This window comes from Marmota marmota, unplaced genomic scaffold (genome assembly GCF_001458135.2).
Source record: "Marmota marmota marmota unplaced genomic scaffold, marMar, whole genome shotgun sequence".
Classification (NCBI taxonomy): domain Eukaryota; kingdom Metazoa; phylum Chordata; class Mammalia; order Rodentia; family Sciuridae; genus Marmota; species Marmota marmota.
This window is the reverse complement of record NW_026000075.1, coordinates 8,184,939-8,203,491: the sequence shown is the minus strand read 5'-3', so window position 1 is coordinate 8,203,491 and position 18,553 is coordinate 8,184,939. Positions and strand designations below refer to the sequence as shown.

The 18,553-nt window shown below is 31.9% G+C and overlaps 1 protein-coding gene across 2 annotated transcripts in view; it reads left to right on the top strand.

Annotated features, from left to right (window-relative positions):
- Positions 1-18,553, top strand: part of Naaladl2 (N-acetylated alpha-linked acidic dipeptidase like 2) — a 1,175,859-nt gene that overhangs the window by 81,563 nt on the left and 1,075,743 nt on the right. For both annotated transcript variants that reach the window (XM_048814261.1, XM_048814264.1), the window contains one exon: positions 231-293. The gene's annotated coding sequence lies outside the window, so the exon portion shown is untranslated. Of the gene's footprint in view, positions 1-230; positions 294-18,553 lie in introns of those variants that run through there.

The window sequence follows — 18,553 nt, the reverse complement described above, 5'->3', positions numbered from 1 at the left end:
GTGACAGTGTTAGAATAGCCCTAATGCAGAATCTCATTAAAGCATCTGTCAGGATTCCTCTATTTTACCATCACCTCCCTTTTTCTGCAAGAAGCAACTGTCGTTTTGAGTGAGTGTACTGCCAAAGAGGCATTTACAAATAAATGAAAAATGTCACAATTGATTTCACTTCTTCCAGAATACTATGTGTCAGCTTTGTCACAAACTGTCTTTGTTATTCTCTGTTTTAGATCTCCCAGCTGGACATTGGAAATAACTTTTGATGGTGTAGGGACTTTTCCATGTGACCCCAGGTAAGTCCTCTTTTGGTGACCATTTATAAATATTTGTAAAGACATTTGAACAGTTAGAAAAAATGAAAACTTTTTCCTTTTACTCTCTGTAACTGCTGTTTTTGCCAAAAGCATTTATAGTCAATTGTTTGATTATCTATTTGGTCATTTAGGGGGATTATTCCATGCATTACAAAGCTTCGGAAAATTATACAATTGTATTTTATATTCTTATCCCCAATACAATAGTTTGATATTATATTTAATTTATAATACAAATAACAGTATTATTTGCAAAGAAGACATTTGGCTCTTTTCCTATATTTTGAAAGAACTTAATATATGTGGAAATTCATCTTAAATACATGTCATTCTTATAGCTTGTATCAATTTAATTGATACACATTCATCATTGCCATTATTGTAAACCATTACACTAGCACTATAGCTATTATACTAGTATTATTGAAGACTTTGAGCCATATACTCTGCTAAGAAATTATATGAATTAGTTTATGTAAATGCATCACAGTGGTGTTTGAATCCTAAGTTAATATGGATTTGAAAAAAACTAATTAGAAATTGCTAGCAATTTTTATTGAATATTAAATTAAACTAAATCTTCCTATAATTATACTTAAAGAGATTTTAATCAATATAATTAGTTATAGATTGTGCTATCATTTGAGATTTATTTAGCTTACTACTTTTAACTTGAAAGATCATGGATTAGACTAATTAGCAATATTGTCTTCTCTTGGAAAACAGAAGTGAAAGCAGTTCTCTCATTCATTCAATAAATATTTATTGAGCACTATTAAGTGCTAGGTACTTTATATTGAGGATACAATTGTGAAGAATATTAACCATCTCAAATTTTTTTAGTCTAGTGGGAATCAGTCAGGAAAAGAGGCATGTAAGACATAGCATGATAGGTAAAACAGTATGGATAATATGGGATATGAGAAATGAGGTTGGCACCTAATCCTGTCTAGGGATCCCTGCTCAGGGTATGATGTGGAACAGAAAGGTAGAATAATATTAAAGTTTGCTTATAAAGTAGATCATGATATCTGAAGTATAGTGTTATGTTAAGGAACATTATCTGAAGTAAGGAAAGGAAAATCACATCCTCATGAGCCATATATAGGAATTCAGATATTGTCATGAACATTGGGAGGTAAACTGGAAAGACTTCAAGACAGACTGATGAAATTTTCGGTGCGAGCTTATGATAGATAACTAGGAAATTTGAGCTACTTTTCCTCCTTTACACCAATATAAATAGAATCTATTTCTTAGATATAAGGTCTATGTGAGCAGGGACATGGTCTAATTCATCTTGGTTTCCCAAGATCAATTGCAGTGTTTTGTACATAGCAGTCTCTCAATATTTATAGCATGGAACCATAAAATGGAATGTAAAAGTTTAACCCCAATAGGGTTAAACTTCCCTCGAAAGTTGACTACATATGACCTGTACTCTCCTATCTCTGATCAGGTATCACAAATGGCAAAGCTCCTTTCCACATCTCCTCTTTACTTTTAGATTCACAATCTACCACAGAAAATCAATAAAAAATTCAATTAAAATAATTTAAAAATAATTATATGTCAATAAGATCTCTTAAAGTGAAAAGAGTTTGGAGGAAAGAAAAATAATTGGAGGTAATTTTTAGCAAAAGAAGAAATAACCAGTATATCTAATTTTTACATTTAACTCACTCTAGAAATACATAGTAAAAATACATAACAAAAGCTTTCTTCTATACAAAGATAAAAGGGTAATGATCATTAAGTGGATATGATAAGATATTAGGCTGAGCAGATAAATTTAACTTCTTTTGTAAAAAATAATTGAATGACTAGCCTTTAAAAATATAGTACTATAGTTCATGAAATACAAAATTATTTTATTACACAGTGTGAATACTTTGAGTTTAGTTAAACTCAGTGTGGACCCTATCTTTCTGACCATTGTAAAATTCTCCATTCTAGAGACTTTTCTCTGACACAGTTTTCTGGATTTATTTTTTTAAAATATTCTATTTTATGACCACCTTACTGCCAGATTTTCCCTGAAACCATTGGAGTGTGTGTGTGTGTGTGTGTGTGTGTGTGTGTGTATGCATGCACATTAATTTCTGGAAGGATTGTGAACTCTCTCCTGGACTGCTGAAAATAGCATATCAGCTCTCAGGTTTTTTTAGTGGCACAGGGATAAAGAGTCATCATAAGCTAGTAGTTTCAATAAAGTCAATAGTTTTGGAAGGTCACTTAAAATATTTTGTTCTCCAAAGGCAAATAATTCTTAAAAACAAAACATCTAGACATATAGAATATTCAAGCAATAAAGAAAAGATGAACAAGGGTGCCAAGAAGCATCTGTTAAATTTAGAGTAACTGATTATTGCCCTGCTGTTCACAGGGGTAATCTTAATGTTTTGCCAAGTGAAGAGGAGACAGTTCTGAAAGACATGTTGCCTGTTGTTTTGGAATAATGGGCATTTTTCTGGCTTGCAATCAGTCAAAATACAGGTTAGAATTGCCAGATTTTTAAAAGTATAATATAAAGTAAAAAAGGAGGCGGAAATAAGAATAATAGAACCAGGGTGTTTCAATTACCTAGTGTTCCATGATGCATAGTCACAGTGAGCACTGAGGACTTCACCAAGAACACTTGGTGTAGGAGTTTGTCCCTATTCTTCCAAAATCAATACTTGGTCTGAAATAACTCATGGCATCTGATCTATTAACTGCAATGCATTTCTTGTCAATAGCTGGTCCAGGTGAAATAACTTACAAATGAGAAAGTTCAAATTACAGTGACATTTGGAACATTTTCAAAATTCCACATTTTTTTTTCAGCAAAAACATGACTCTTTGTCTTTAAAAGTAAATATGGACTTTTAATAATTAAAATAAAGCTTCGATTATTTCCTTAATGTAAAAGAGCCCAAATAAACCATCCAGAAATTACAGTATCTCATCAGATAAGATACCTTTCAATAAGAATTTGTAATATAAGACAAAAATGATTATTTAACTTACTTAAAAGAAAAAAAAAAAGTGTTCAAACAAATTAGAAAATCCCCACTAATTCCCTCAATATTTGGTGTAGGAAATTCAACCACAAGTTCACAAAATAGTATCTTCTAGTAAAAGGGGGAAAAAAATACAGAGGATGTGGCCAGTCCTGCCAGAGGGATCTGTAAACACCTGTGAGTTGGGCTTTTGGTCAGGGCTGGTTGCTAGCTGGGCCCAGGTGGTAGGAGCAATAGGAGGCACAGACTCCCTTGCTTGGGGTCATTTCCTATGCTTACACTGTCTGTTAGTTCCCTTCTTTTGCTTCCACCCCCTGACTCTGACAGCACCTGTTCTATAGCGTTTCCTTGGCAGGAAGCCTCAATGTACATTTTAACAAACTTTCTGTGCCAAATTTTCTCTTTAAGTTACTAAAGGTAATTGTTTAAAAAATGTGCAAAGCAAATGGGACAAAACAAGACTGTTCTATGAAGGCTATGATAGTCAAGTACACTACTAGCAGGAAGATTTGTGTGTTTTATATACAACATGGAAGCTGGCTTGTTGACAAAGAAAACTTTGTTTTTAATTGTCTCTTCAAGGGGATACAAATCTTCTCCACTCTATTCGTGCTAACTTACTCAATTTTGCTTCTGTTTTCCCTAATATAGTTATGTAAATTTCCAGGAACTGAGACAAAACCAGTTCTTTTGTTTAGGACAAAGTTTCTTTCCAGAAAGACAGTGTGACTCCTGACAACTTGTTGCCTGGAGACAAGGGACCTTACATGCCAGTTTTCTAAATGAGAGATATTTTTAATTTCTCTAAAATAGATTAAGTAGCTACAACCCATCTATGTACCTTTTGTCATATGGAGATAGAAGGGGAGAATTAGAATAAAACATCCCTCAAAACTAGAATGACAGTTTCTGATTGGGGCACATATTTGTTCTACTGGAAATAAAGTTTTGCACCCAGTAAAACCAAAGCTTTTCTGACATTTCTTTCTTATCATAGTATTCTTCTTGATTTCAAAACTCTGTTTGAATATTTATTTCTGAAATATTAAAATTCGGGTAACATGAATTTCAAAGAAATGTTTTCTGAAGCCCCTTCCACTCAATACTTGTTATGCCACATTTTAAATTCCATTTTATTTTAATTGGTAATAAAGAGAGAGATAAATTATGAAGAAAATTTAGTGACAAATTCTGATATGAACGTTTTTATTACCCATATATCTAAATAGTCTTTTAAAAATTTTTATGTACTGATTTATTTTCTTCTAAATTGGAAAATTGGAATGTGAGACAACATATCTTGATATGTGCTAAAGCAAAGATTCATATCAGAAAGATGAAAAGTGATGGTTAAATAACATGAAGGCTATAATCAAGGGATCTGACAGCTTTATAAGTACAATATGTTTATTCAATAAATTTAAAGTGGGTTAATCAATCAATCATTCAACATATCCAGAGTCTGTGGCATGTGCACTAAAATGCATTGTATTCTATGAAACATTTTTTTAAAAAACAGTTAATCAGAAAGCATTAATGGAGCTTCATTTGTGATTTTAATCTCTATGAATATAGAGAAATTCATTAAGTTTCCTGCTATCTACAATTGTTCACAATTGTAAGAAAATAAAATAGTGAAAAGACAATACAAAATTAGAGAATAGGAGCATGTTTAAATAGGTGCTATGAGGAGAAGATAGTGTTTGTGAGTAATTTAGTAAAGGGTTAAACATGCAGTATAGTTTTCATAGAAGACATCTTATAGTGATACACTTGAGTTGGATTATGACAGATGGGGAGAAGTTAGGTAGATTGAAGAGAAAAATAGAAAACTTTCTGTGATGACCAAACAGCATGATCCATGGAGGTTGTTTTCTAGGTTGTGTTAGGGAGAATGACAGTGTAAGAAAAAGACATTAATGACTAGAATAAAGGATTTGTTCAGATTTATCTGATGTGAGGAGAAGTAGGTGGAGTCAGGGTCTTCAAAGCCAGGCTGTACCTTTAAACCCAGGGGATGGACTGTTGCAGATACTTAAGCTGGGAGTGCCATCTTGATTACATGGTTTTCTGAGAAATCAACCTGAGCTGGGTAGAGGCAGCATGCTTGGCTTAGTAGTTGTGGACATTATGCACGAGATGAAGTAGACTGAATTACAGTGGTGATAAGGCGAGTAAATGAAGACCTACAGTCTAAGTAATTAAGCTATATTTCACTGATACTTATTTTTTATTTACAAATATAGTACAACAATTAACTCATTCCAGAGACAGTAATTAGCAATCAGGTTAAATTACTTTGATTACCTCTTTTACATTTAATTAAAAACATTTTAAGAAAGCTGCTTTCTAAGATGTTTTATAGACTATTCCCTATTTTTCTTTTGCTTTCTTTCATTCCTTCCCCCTCCTGGCACTTCCCTCAGCCTTTGTTCTCTGTCCTTCTCTCTCCCATTTTGCCTTATAAAAGAATAAAATTTTAGGATGGGATTTATTAAGATATTTTAAAAAATAATTATTTTACAGAAGTATTATATAGATATAGTTTTAAAGTGAAAATAAGAATGAAAAGAAACAGGCTTCTAATATCTCTGTTATTCTCCCCACCCTAATCCAGTTCTGCTCCTAATAATTACCATTTTTAACTGCTCTGTTTTTTTCTGCGGTCAGTTCTGTGCTTTTATAGTTATTTCTTGTTTTTTGTAAGAAATGATTTATATTATTCACTTATGAATTGTTTTCTTGGTTGAAAATTTAATTTTTTAAGATATCACACTCAGCAGTCCCAGGTATGTTTCTTGTATTTTACTTACGAAGATTTCACAGTTGTTTGTGAAATTAATGGTATTTATATTTTTAATATTTATATGACTGTTGTTTGAAACAAGACATGTATTATGATTTTTAAAAATTTGGATTAGGTAGAAGGGAGCAAAGGGAGGGAAGGGGATATGGAGGGGAGGAAGGATAGTAGAATGTGCATATATGACTACATGATCAGTGTGATTCTACATCATGTACAACCAGAAGAATGAGAAGTTACACTGCATGTATGTATGATGTATCAAAATGCATTTTATTGTCATGTATAACTAATCAGAACAAATTTAAACAATTTTAAAAAATTCTTTCTTACACATTTAGAAAATATTTTGGAGTTAATATTTTCCTAGGTTTTTTTGTTTGTTTGTTTGTTTTGGTGGTGGTTGTTGTTTTCTGTATATCTATTGTAGCTATTGCTATTTGTTCCCAAATATCCTATTAACATATATAAACAAAACTATTAAATTTATTGTTAATAAATTTTCTAAATTATCTATTTAATACAGTAATCTATTAGCTATATTAACCATCCTAAGATTTTGTTTTGTTTTTGGCCTGGAGATATTCCTGTTGTAATTCTTCATTGTCTGGCACCAATTTCATCTGTTGTTTCTAGGCCAGACATAACTGTCACCCTGGAACTTTTATGCTTTTATGTATTAGGATTTTATGTCACCTGCATCCAGTACTTTTTGTAAAGAAAGCCTGGGAAAGTTTTTTGACTCTTTACAGGCTTAAAACATCTTTATTTTGCCCTGATGCTTGATTGATGGTTTTGTTGAACACAGGCAACTTCTTCTGAGAATTTTGAAGCCTCTATAATTCTTGTAATATTTCCATTGAAAAGTCAAAGGCCATTCTGATGGTTAGTATCTCTTTTCTCATAAAAGTTTATGATCTCTTTTCTAGATATTTGTGTGTCTCTTCAAACTAATCTACGGTTTGGTAATTTTCTGTTGTTATTGTTATCATTATTATTTTGATTTTTTTCCCCTCTGATTTACTTCTCAAACTCCTGTAAGGAAACTTCTGGCCATCCTGGAAAGTTGGGTATGTGGGCATTTTCAGAGGTTAGTGAATGATTTTTATGGTGAAACACTGATACCATTTAGCAGATTTTATTACCAATGTGACCCAAAGACTGACAAGAACAATTAGAGGAGGAAAAGTTTATTTTGGGGCTCACAGTTTTAGATGTCTCAGTCAGTAGATGGCCAACTGCATTGCTCTGTGTCTGAGATGAAGCAGAACATCATGATGGAAGAGCCTGGCAGAGGAAACAGCTGGGGAGATGGCCCCAGCAAGCAGACACAGAGACACTTCCACTCTCCAAAAACAAAATATATACCCCAAAGGCACATCCCCAATGACCCATCTCTTCTAGCCACAACCTACTTGCCTACAGTTACCACCCAGTTAATTCCTATCAGGAAATTAACACACTTATCAGGTTAAGGCTGTTATAACCCAATCATTTCATCTCTAAACTTTCTTGTATTGTCTCACACATGAGCTTTTGGGGGACATCTAATATATAAACCGTAACAGGGACCAAAGTAAATACAATGGCCTAGAACAACAGTCCTCTGGGCTTTAGTGTAGGTTGCTAATGTTGTTGTGATGTATTTCCCCTAAGAGATTTTTCCCCCAAGTGCTGGGGATCCAACCCAGGGTGTTGTGCCTAGCTAGACAAGATCTTTGCCAATGAGCTGTATAAGTAGTCAAAGGTAGATTAGGTCTTTTGGTTGATAAGGGGACTTTAGAGAAAGCCCTCCCATGCATCTGCTGCTCCCCATGTACTTTAAGCAGGAAGTCTGAAGTGTCATATTTTGGGGTATTACTTTTTGAGTTCCAATACTCTAAATCCCATATTTTCTTTCCTTTTTTGTTTTTTGCTTCCCCCCTCCCTCTTTCTCATTTGTGGTAGGGAATGAACTCATGGCCTCATGCATGCTAAGTATGTGTGCTGCCACTGAGCTTTGGCCCCAGCCTAAATCCTACACTTTCTGATATTATCATTTCTTTAAAAAAAAAAATTTGTATGTGGAGCTACAGTTCTGAGTCAAGTGGCATTATGATAAAATTGGAGAAGATAGTCACAGTTTTTTTTAAACTGGGAAGTAGAGAAAATAACAATTGTGAATACATTTTGACACGATCTCTCAAGCCTTTCAATATATGACATTTAAATTAAATATAAAAATATTAAATTGCAAAGGCATTAAAATTGCTTCACTAGATTGTATTTTGCTGATGTCACCACACTCTTGAAGCATAAAGTTAGAGCATGATCAAGAACTACCTTCATAAACTGCTGAATCATAAATATGTACAAACTTTTGGGAAAATTGTTTGACAGTGCATATCAAAAGCCTTTTAAAAAACTGATACCTCTGATGAAGACATCTATTCTTAAAAATATCTTCTAAAGAAGGAAATCTGAAATGTTACTAAAAAAAAAGATAAATCTTCAAAATGATGATAATCATTGTCTATGCAAGTGTAAAATTGTAAACAGCCTAAATTCCTTTAATGAAATAACTTTTAAATAAATTATGATGAAGCAATAGGATAGAGTATTATATAGCTCTTAAATGTTTTGAAAGTATAATATTATACTAAATATTATATGGAATATGTAGTTTGATAAGTGAAAGAAGCACATAGAAAATTTTACTCATAGCGTACTACAAAGTAGGTTATAATTTACATACTTTTTGTATAGAAAAATGAATAGAAGAAAGAAACAACTATAAATAGGTTTTGTCTTTGTCTTTGGATTCTTGAATTACAGATGTTTTAAATGTTTTGTAGGATGTTATTATGTCCAGATTTCTTAAAACAACTATGTATCACTTCAATAGTATGAAAAGTAGTATATAGTTTTAAAAAATACTTAAAAGAAAAACAGAAAAAAAAATGGTATCTTGCTGGTAAAATTAAGTGTAGTTTACTTTTTTGTTTGTTTGTTTCTTCCCTACCTTCACATTACTATCTGGGGATAGAGCTAATGGCACAGAATTGAGCTCTTTCCTATACTGAATTATTATTATTAACAATTTTGTAATTTAGGAAAGCAACTGACTTATGTCATTTATATGGCCCTCTTTTTTTCATTTTCTGATTCCATTCTCCCATCTTCTATATCTCATTCACCAATGAATTTATTCATGATGCTGCTGTATATTGTATTGTGTAAATATGAGTTATGTGCTAGTTAGAGTTGCTGTCTGAAATATTTTATAAAAATTTATTAAAGGATTTCTAATGACAACTGTTTTAGGTGGGAAAAGCTGAAGGTTTCTAATTGGGTCATACACCTAATAAATAGTCAATAAAAAGAGTGAATAAAAAAGTAAGAGGGAAAATCATCCTGATTTCTTATAATTAATATTAATCTAGCTTTTACATATTTTCCTAAGTAAACAGTCATTTTTATGTAATTTAATTACTAATTACAGTGATTTTAAACACCTGGATTCACTTTGCAGCATCTGTAAAAAGTCTTTGGAAAATAAGAATTGATGCATGCATAATGTTGAAATGTAATGAAATGGGTAGGATCTAGATATAAATTTATATTTTTATTAATTTCAACTATACTGAATTCTTCTAGAGATTTTATAAGCTGCCCTGCCAGTTCTATGGACACAATTTTTAATGACAGAATATTTTTGCATGAGTATTTTAAAACATATATAAAATTTAAATTCAAAGCACAGATAAATTGGTCAAATTAAATATTTAATTTTTATAAGGGAGAAATAAAATATTCAGAAATATTTAATAGATGCAAATATGTATATATTTTTAATGTAATTGCTATGCAAAACTTTTTTAAGCATCCAGAGCCAAAACCTTGCTCACGCTATTAAAAATGGAATTATTAAACCTATTGGCTGGCATTTTATATGATTTTAATGAAATTTTGGAAAATTACTATCATTAAACAGCAGTGTTAAAATAGTGCTTAAGATCAGAGGCAAGACTTACCTTCGCCATAGCTTCATTTATGAGATATGGTGAATTAAAGGACACAGACAGTTATATCTAATTTTGATAACTTCTCACAGATTAAGGAATCTTATGTTTGATCTTGATGAATTCATTATTAATTATTATTATCTATTAGTTTATAATTTTGGAAGTAAGTTTTTTATTTTTAATACAGATTTAACTTAGACAAACCTAAATTTCATCCACTGAGATGACAGGGTCAAATAAGGGGCCATGGGATAAGGCTTTTTTAAATTATCACGTACTCTGGTTTCTCCTGGCCCAAATTTGATATGTGACTATTTTCCTGTTTGTTGATCTTCTCAAAGCTCTGAATTTATCTCCAGATTTAATTTGTTTATACCGTCAAAGCAAAAAAACTACAAATCAAAACAAATATTTTCAAATGATCTCAGACAGCAACATAGTTCAAGGAAAGGATTACATTAAAACTGGGACTTGTTTTCCTTTGGTGAAAATGCTTCTGCCCCTTTATTAAGTAACTCCTTCTTTCCTTCTTTCTCCCTTCCTGCTTTTCTCCTTTTTTTTTCTTCTGTATAAAAAGGGAAACAAGAGTTCTTTAAATGAAATTTACTTTATGTAAAGAAGACAGTGGAAAATAAGTCATGTAATAAGTTTTTATCTTTCTTTCTCTTTTTGATAGCAGGTATTGAACCCACAGGCACTCAACCAGTGAGCCACATCCCCAGTCCTTTATTTTTTATTTTGTGACTGGGTCTTGCTAAGTTGCTTAGGGCCTGGCTTTGTTGCTGAGGCTGGCTTTGAATTTGTGATCCTCCTGCCTCAGCTTCTGGAGTTGCTGGGATTATAGGCAGGTGCCATGGTGCCCAGTTCTAAGTCTTTATCTTTAGATCATCGATTCCTATTATCCAGGATAAAGAGAGATATTCAACTAAATCTTAATTCTAATGAGGTATAAGATAGGTTAGAATGTGCTTACAGTGTGTCCAATTAAGCATTATATTTCAGAAAAGAAATTTGACTGTCCTATTCATCTTCCTGGGGTGCATATTACCCTTTCCCCTTAAAATAAATAGGGATTCTAATATAAACTTTATAGCATTTAAATAATCATAAAATGTATGTGAGAAAGTGAATATTGTACATTGTCTATTTTTGTTTTTTATTTCTTCAGTACTGGGGTTGAACCCAGGTGAGCTGCATACTCAGTCTTTTTGTTCTTTATTTTAAACACAGGATTTTGCTAAATTGTTGAGGCTGGCTTCAAACATGAAATCCTTCTGCTTTAGCCTTCCAAATTGTTGAGAAATACAGACATGTGCCACCACACCTGCCATTCTTTATAGTTTTATCTATGACCTACTATTTAAAGCTATGACTTGAACATAGAATTCCATAGTATACATATATTTTAAACATTATATGTTTTCTTCATCAATCTAAATGATTTCAGTCTGGCCTTACCTTTAAATGGAAATAAGTTCATTTGGTTTTCTATTAGTGTATTATTTAATAATATTAACTTTTGGGGCTGATGTATGACATATAAGATACCCCCATAAATCATCTCCAAAGTTAATATATGGTTAGATAACCAATGTATTACAGAAGTTGCAGACTTCATATATATATATTTCTTATATAGAGTTTTCAGCCAATGTTTATATTGAAAAAATTATTTATCTGAATACAACATACTTTTCATAAAATAATGTATGAAAAAGGGTTGGATATAGTTGTTAGATTGTCAGATTCAGATGTAGTCTCTTCAAAAAGCAAATTTTATATAAACAAAAGTGATATGCTTTGTGTGGCTAAAGCCCAGGCTGAACACACTACTACATCCAACTCAGGTACTTGCTAATTACCATATTGTTTATTGATCAGGAAGCAGCATTTTAAGCAGTTTATATACAAATATTATAATTTGATGCTTAAGATTTTAATGTACTTTATGAAATCTATTGCATTTTAGGGTTAATGTATAATACATACTAATATTTTTTATTTAATGCAACAGGAAATATCCACTTAGCTTTTTCATAGCTCATTTTTAGGAGCTAAATTACCGGCATTCAGTTGGAGATGTCTGTACTCTATTTTGATAATCCGATGCGACGGAAAGAGCATGTGTTTTGGCATCCATAGTTCTTGGTTTAAATTTTTCTATGCTGCATTTATGTATACTTGGAGAAGTTTCATAAGTGCTTGAACTTCAATTTTAGCCTATGAAAAATGAGAACAATAATACTCGTCTTAATACTTCTTTTGAAGTTGTCTTTCAAATTCATTAAAATAGAAATAAAACATTATAGTGCCTTCTAGAAAAGTCATCATTATATTAGTGAAAGCCATTATGATTACTGATAATCTATAATAACTAAGTAAAAGTTAATAATATTATATTAGTTTTTAAATTGCTGTTATATACTGTTATATAACCTGTTTAATTTTGCCCAAAGCTCTGAGCGTCATCTTGTTGTTATTCTTAGTGTCTCTTGTATACAATGAGGAAGGTAACAGGGAGATTAACTCAAATAACTAGTAAATTATGAAGTGAAAATATGATCCTGATGTCTAATTTTAGATTTCTGCTCTTTGGACAAGGAAATTTCAGTTTCTTAATTAAAATTAGCAATTCAGCATTCTGTATGACACATATTTATCAAGTCTAAAAATTTTATTAAGATAAATAAGTTCCAGCCTAAGCAAGATAATATAACTAGGTATTGAGGTTTAATGGAATCACTCATGTATTCATTATGTTTAGAAAGTAGATAACTTACTTCTGTGTCATAATTTATTCCACTTATGTTTTGGTAGGAATTAGATTTAATGAATATTAATAATATTCTTTAACCTTTGGTGTATTTATCTTCATCCAGGATACTTAGTTACATACTACGTTAAGAAGATAAAATTTTCCCTTGCTTTCATCTGTTCCTGAAAAAAATTGAGTCTATGTTGGAGTTGGAGTCATTTTTCTTTTCTTGTAATTCAGGAAATGACTGGCCTGGCCTTTCCATGTACATTCTTTGCAGTAATGGGATTTTTTTTTTTCTTTTATACTTAAAGGTTTCAGACTTTCTGTCCTTAGGTATGATAAAATTGCTAAATATGATCATTTTAATTTTGCTGAAAATTTTTTTCCATTCAATATTTTACCCGCAAAATACAAATCTCTGTGTTTTAGAAGAATTCGAACTGACAGTTTATGCAATTGCACAATTGGATATGACTACTTTTTCTTTCTAGATAAGGTTTATTTTGTATATACATATGTGTATATATGCATATATATGTATATATGTGTGTGTGTATACAATATGTGTATATATGTGTATATGTGTGTGTGTGTGTGTATTTTTTTTTCCTTAGCAGTGTTGGAGATAGAACCCAGGGTCTCACACATGAAGGGTAAGAACTGTAACACTAAGCCACATGACCAGCACTCACATTATATTTTACAAATATCTTTAAAAACGTTATAGTTTCTCTAGAAAGCAAATGGAAAAAGAAACATCACCTATTTTCCACCATCCACTATTATATTTATTTAGTCTTTCTTTATATAAAAAGAGTATATCTCTTTGACTTTGTTACTTGACTTTTTAAGTTAACAATATACTATAAATATCTTTAAATATTATTTAGTATTCTATAATATAAATTAATGGCTGCAATTTAATACATACACTGTGGAATAAATTTCACAAATTATCTCATTTTTAGTATTGAACATTGAAGCTCTCTCCTTCCTTCCTTCCTCCCTTCCATTAAAATATGAGACAATTTCTTTTTACTAAAATTTACATGCACATTATTTATTATTTTTCTACAATAATTTTATAGATATGGAATGAGAAATTAAAGAGTCTGCAAGTTTAAAGGTATTTTAAAGTACTATTGCATTTTCCTCCAAATCATACTCCTGTATTTATAGTGCTTTTTGTATTTCAAATATTTATTTTTGTGTAGTCATATCTACCATTTTTATGGTTGTGGTTGTGTCAATGTGTGCAGGCTGCTATAACACAACACCTTAGACTAAGGTGATTTATAAACAATGTAAATTTGTTGCTTACAATTCTGGAGGCTGGGAAGTACAAGATCAAGGTACCAGTAGATTTCATCTGGTGAAGGCCCATTCTTTATAGATGGTGTTTTCTGTTTCCTCACATGGCAGAAAAGGCCAAAAAGCCTCCTTTGAACTTCTTTTATAAGAGAGGGCATTAATCCCATTCATGAGGATTCTGCTTTTGTGACCCTATTGCCTATTAAAGGTCCCACATTTTAATACTACTATCGTGGAGATTATGGTTTCTACATGTAAAACTTTGGGACACATAAATATTTGGCCCACAGAAATAAAAAAAAAGAAATATATGCTCTTTCCTCATTGTAAGATTCTTTGCTAAGACTGCTTTAACAAAAGGCAGATTAATAATAGAAAAGGGTGAGAAATTTATTTAATGTAAATTTTGTATGACACAGGAGCATTCTGAAATGAAGACTCAAAGATTCAAGGAAAACTTTTTTGTAGAAATTGTGAAAAAGGATTATTGGAGTACAAAATGGTATGTTCTAATGGTAGTAAATTAGGGAACTTAGCAAGGCCTGTCTAAATTCTTATTGGCCTCTGTGTGTAAAATTCCTTCCCTTCAGAAATAGGTCAGGACCCTGTGGAAGGAGGGTCTTGTGACCCAATTTCAAAGGGGGTAAGAGAATTATTTTATGGTTAGATTTCAGGAAAGAAAGGTAGGAGGAAGTTAGAGAACAAACTTGTGTTTGCTGTTTTTTCATTTTCCAAGGAGCCATATTATGGTTAGCATTTTTCTGCACCCCATCAGTGCTATTAGATTTTGACATCATGCTTCATGCTTAGAGAAGCTTCATTCTGTGTGTGTGTGTGTGTGTATGTGTTTTCCTTCTACTACTGTTATGGTTTGATTTCATGTAAAAGGGTACCCAACTTAGTATGGTTTAATTTAGAATTTTTTTCAATGTTAATATTGTGCAAAAATGACACAAAGTCAGTAGAAATTACACTTTGAATGTTAATATTTTCCAGGCCAGTGACATGTTGGTATGGTATTCTCTCATTATGCTGGGCAGCAAGAATGAGCTGCAACCAGCAGTCAGCCAGGTGATCAACAGATTGATATCCTAAAATGAACTGTATTATTAAGTTATAATATTTGGTAAGTCAAGTGTATTAAATGCATAATGTTTGGTAAGTCAAGTGTACTAAATGCATTTGACTTACAATATTTTCAATTTACCATGGGTCTATCAGGATGTAACCCCATTGTAAGTTGAAGAGCATTTACATTCATCTTTAGAAATATAACACTTTGGTCCAAATAGAATTTAGTCTGGACTAGGCTTTAATACTCCAGTTATTGCTACTATAATAATGTTATCAGCTAATCATAAGAAACAGAGTTTTAGCTGGGCATGGTGGTACATGCCTGTAATCCCAGTGGCTCAGGAGGCTGAAGCAGGAGAATCTCAAGTTCCAGCCTGCCTAAATAACATAGCAAGGCCCTATCTCAAAGTATAGATAGATAGATAGATAGATAGAGTGAGTGAGCGAGCTGTGGATATAAAGTGCCTGTGTGTTCAATCCCCAGTATCAAACAACAACAACAACAAAACCCAGAATTTCATAGGTTCTTCTAAGTGCTTTAAAGCTTTATTTATTTAAACTTCACTTATGATATAGAAGCTACAGGTGTTATCCTGTTTCACAGATAAAGAAACTAAAATTAAGGCTTAAAGATGGGATTTAATGGTAGTTGCCTATGATTTCTAAGCTTGTTGTCTTAACCAGTAAGTATAATGCCTTTCTTTGAAGAAAAAATAGTTCCACTGTAATTGAATACTATAATTACTACGGTTGAATAGAAAATTTCTTGAAAGAGAAATTGTTATCATTGATGAAGTAGCTCCAGAAGCAAAAAAGGAAACAGAGTTCTTGCCTTATGTCTTGTAAGCCCTAGCCTCTATAAGTTTCTAGACATTTAACATAAATTTTCCATCAAGTCATATTTTTATTTTAATAGTTTATTTTCTCTGTCATATGTAACAGTAGTTAAATAAACGTTTCTCTTAATACAATTCAAATTCAAGATGATAATTGATTGTAGTTTTTGAAATCTTGAGCAGTTCAGTATGTGATTTGCCTTATTTGGAATCATAAGTATATTCAGTTTATGTATCAGGAAAAGGAATCTGTGGGAATTCAGGTAAAGAGGTCCTTGGCAGGAACTGGAATGATTCACCACCTAAATTCCTTTTTATCTTTATATTAATAAATATTTTGAATATTTGGGAGACTTATATAGAATATTCTGGTATCTTTAGCATGTATATGTAGCAATTGAGTTTTTTTTTTTTTTGGCCTAGGTTTTAATATTATTATTCCCCATTTGAATATTTTAGTGTCAGAAAGATAGGGAACTTTTTATTCTTTTGCTTGTTCCATTTAATTGTGAAAAAAATATTTTTATCTGTTTCTTCAATAAAAAAGTATGTATTTTCATGACTAAGACATTAAAGCTGTTTTAAGATATTGATCTGGCTTTCAAATCTGACAGTTATGCTTCATAATATAAAAAATATCACTATAGATTTGTGTAAATTTTACTCTTCCAGTAAATAATTTATTTTAAGGAGAGCATGGTATCTCTGAAGCTCTCTTTATAAGAATGTGTTTTTGAAATACAAATATTTACAAATTAGGTAATTTATAAAATATATTTTTTAGAAATATATTTTGGTTGTATAATAGTCTATAATTTCTTGACGAATACAACTTTCAAATCCATGTGTTTTTATATTTGTTAAAATGTTAATAATAATTAAAACATGTTATGAATCATACATTCTGTTTTGACCATCTTATCCTAATAACAGAAACTTGACTTTTTTTTTTTTTTTTGGAACTGAAGGGTCAAACCCAGGGCTTTGCAAATATAAGGCAGACACTTTAACTTTGAAAAAAAAAGGAACTATTTTTAAATGACTATGAATATTACCACTAAAAATATAACACCTAGCTGTTTTGGGGGGTGAATTTCATCTTGGATACATCTGTTAAATTTATTTTTCAATATCTCAAAATTTTCTTGCACTTTGGATGGGTTTGATTATCATCTTACATAAGGTATCTATGATAAAATTTGAGGTAGCTATTTTTTAAAAATTTTTTATATGTATATAGTACTGGAGATTGATATTAGGGCCTCATGCTTGCTATTGCAAGCATTCTACCATTTAGCTGCATTCCTAGTTCTTTCTATTTTATTTTGAGACAGGGTCTGAGTTTCTCAAGCTGACCCTGAACTTTTGATCCTTCCACCTTAGCCTCCTGAGTAGCTGGATTACAGTCATGTGCCACAGTACCTGGTTCCTTGAGATATCTTTATAAACTCTGGGAATCATTTCCTTGATTGTTTTCCACAATGTAAATTTTTTAATTCAATAGATTCCTTTAAGAGGTATATTTTCATTAGGTTTTTAGTAAATATAACATTTTTTTAAAGTTGTCACATTTTCTCAATGGAGAATTGTTTTCATTCACTCATTAGCTGATTTCTAACATCCTGAGGGTAATAGTCTGCACCACTAGAATCAATTTTTGTGTTCCCTCTTTAAATGTTTCTTTTGAGAGGACCCCAATTTTACCCCTAAGTTTGATGATTGGCTAGGAGGATTCATAAGACTCAGCATATTTTTATACTCATGGCTAAGATCTATTACAACAAAAGGAAAAGGGGGTATAGGGCAATATCCCCTAGGGGAAACCAGGCACAAACTTTCAGAGTTCTCCCTCCATGGAGTGACACAGGAAGGATGTATTCTCTGTCAATGAGTTGTGACAAGTGTGAAATGTTTCCACGACTGATGTGTCTTAGAGTACCAAGGTGTTTTTTTAGAGATGGTCTTTTAGGTACCCTCTGTCTTGTGTGTCCCCACATTCCAGTTTCTCAGAAAAATTGCAAGCATTCAGCACAAATTGTATTGTTTGTATTAATAGTTTAGGCACAATGAGCCCACTCTTCTGAGTTCTGGGAATAGCTGGAGTCCTGATGATATCCAAGTTCCCAGATGCCAACCAAGGGCCAACTTGTGCCAGTGCTTTCAAAGAAAAGCAACCAGGCCAGCTAAATTAACTCTCTTTTTTAGCAGTCTACAATGTTGTTTATATCGTGCTCATTTGCTCTGACATCTTTTCATCAGTCTTTTCAAACACTGTTATCATTTTACCTTCAAACTTTTGATAAAAGGTCAGTTTGAGAGAATGTTCTCAGAGAAGCAATTGGTCCTCCCCGGCTTGCAGTCTGGTGTACTGCCATCTGTTGCTTAAGGGCACATGGTATGTCCTGAGAATTGTGTCATTAGGCAACTTTGTTTTTGTGTGACCATCAGAGG